Source organism: Rutidosis leptorrhynchoides, chromosome 4 (genome assembly GCF_046630445.1).
Source record: "Rutidosis leptorrhynchoides isolate AG116_Rl617_1_P2 chromosome 4, CSIRO_AGI_Rlap_v1, whole genome shotgun sequence".
Lineage (NCBI taxonomy): Eukaryota > Viridiplantae > Streptophyta > Magnoliopsida > Asterales > Asteraceae > Rutidosis > Rutidosis leptorrhynchoides.
In genome coordinates this window covers 61,291,103-61,293,396 of record NC_092336.1, presented here as the reverse complement: position 1 = coordinate 61,293,396, position 2,294 = coordinate 61,291,103, and positions in this window count along the sequence as shown.

The window sequence follows — 2,294 nt, the reverse complement described above, 5'->3', positions numbered from 1 at the left end:
GTATCTCAGTATTGATCGCAACTCAAACTATATATATTTTGGAATCAACCTCAACCCTGTATAGCTAACTCCAACATTCACATATAGAGTGTCTATGGTTGTTCCGAAATATATATAGATGTGTCGACATGATAGGTCGAAACATTGTATACGTGTCTATGGTATCTCAAGATTACATAATATATAATACAAGTTGATTAAGTTATGGTTGGAATAGATTTGTTACCAATTTTCACGTAGCTAAAATGAGAAAAATTATCCAATCTTGTTTTACCCATAACTTCTTCATTTTAAATCCGTTTTGAGTGAATCAAATTGCTATGGTTTCATATTGAACTATATTTTATGAATCTAAACAGAAAAAGTATAGGTTTATGGTCGGAAAAATAAGTTACAAGTCGTTTTTGTAAAGGTAGTCATTTCAGTCGAAAGAACGACGTCTAGATGACCATTTTAGAAAACATACTTCCACTTTGAGTTTAACCATAATTTTTGGATATAGTTTCATGTTCATAATAAAAATAATTTTTTCAGAATAACAACTTTTAAATCGAAGTTTATCATAGTTTTTAATTAACTAACCCAAAACAGCCCGCAGTGTTACTACGACGGCGTAAATCCGGTTTTACCGTGTTTTTCGTGTTTCCAGGTTTTAAATCATTAAGTTAGCATATTATATAGATATAGAAAATGTGTTTAGTTGATTTTAAAAGTCAAGTTAGAAGGATTAACTTTTGTTTGCGAACAAGTTTAGAATTAACTAAACTATGTTCTAGTGATTACAAGTTTAAACCTTCGAATAAGATAGCTTTATATGTATGAATCGAATGATGTTATGAACATCATTACAACCTTAAGTTCCTTGGATAAACCTACTGGAAAATAGAAAAATGGATCTAGCTTCAACGGATCCTTGGATGGCTCGAAGTTCTTGAAGCAGAATCATGACACGAAAACAAGTTCAAGTAAGATCATCACTTGAAATAAGATTGTTATAGTTATAGAAATTGAACCAAAGTTTGAATATGATTATTACCTTGTATTAGAATGATAACCTACTGTAAGAAACAAAGATTTCTTGAGGTTGGATGATCACCTTACAAGATTGGAAGTGAGCTAGCAAACTTGAAAGTATTCTTGATTTTATGTAACTAGAACTTGTAGAATTTATGAAGAACACTTAGAACTTGAAGATAGAACTTGAGAGAGATCAATTAGATGAAGAAAATTGAAGAATGAAAGTGTTTGTAGGTGTTTTTGGTCGTTGGTGTATGGATTAGATATAAAGGATATGTAATTTTGTTTTCATGTAAATAAGTCATGAATGATTACTCATATTTTTGTAATTTTATGAGATATTTCATGCTAGTTGCCAAATGATGGTTCCCACATGTGTTAGGTGAATCACATGGGCTGCTAAGAGCTGATCATTGGAGTGTATATACCAATAGTACATACATCTAAAAGCTGTGTATTGTACGAGTACGAATACGGGTGCATACGAGTAGAATTGTTGATGAAACTGAACGAGGATGTAATTGTATGCATTTTTGTTAAGTAGAAGTATTTTGATAAGTGTATTGAAGTCTTTCAAAAGTGTATAAATACATATTAAAACACTACATGTATATACATTTTAACTGAGTCGTTAAGTCATCGTTAGTCGTTACATGTAAGTGTTGTTTTGAAACCTTTAGGTTAACGATCTTGTTAAATGTTGTTAACCCAATGTTTATAATATCAAATGAGATTTTAAATTATTATATTATCATGTATGAATATCTCTTAATATGATATATATACATTAAATGTCTTTACAACGATAATCGTTACATATATGTCTCGTTTAAAAATCATTAAGTTGGTAGTCTTGTTTTTACATATGTAGTTCATTGTTAATATACTTAATGATATGTTTACTTATCATAGTATCATGTTAACTATATATATATATCCATATATATGTCATCATATAGTTTTTACAAGTTTTAACGTTCGTGAATCACCGGTCAACTTGGGTGGTCAATTGTCTATATGAAACATATTTCAATTAATCAAGTCTTAACAAGTTTGATTGCTTAACATGTTGGAAACATTTAATCATGTAAATATCAATCTCAATTAATATATATAAACATGGAAAAGTTCGGGTCACTACAGTACCTACCCGTTAAATAAATTTCGTCTCGAAATTTTAAGCTGTTGAAGGTGTTGACGAATCTTCTGGAAATAGATGCGGGTATTTCTTCTTCATCTGATCTTCACGCTCCCAGGTGAACTCGGGTCCTCTACGA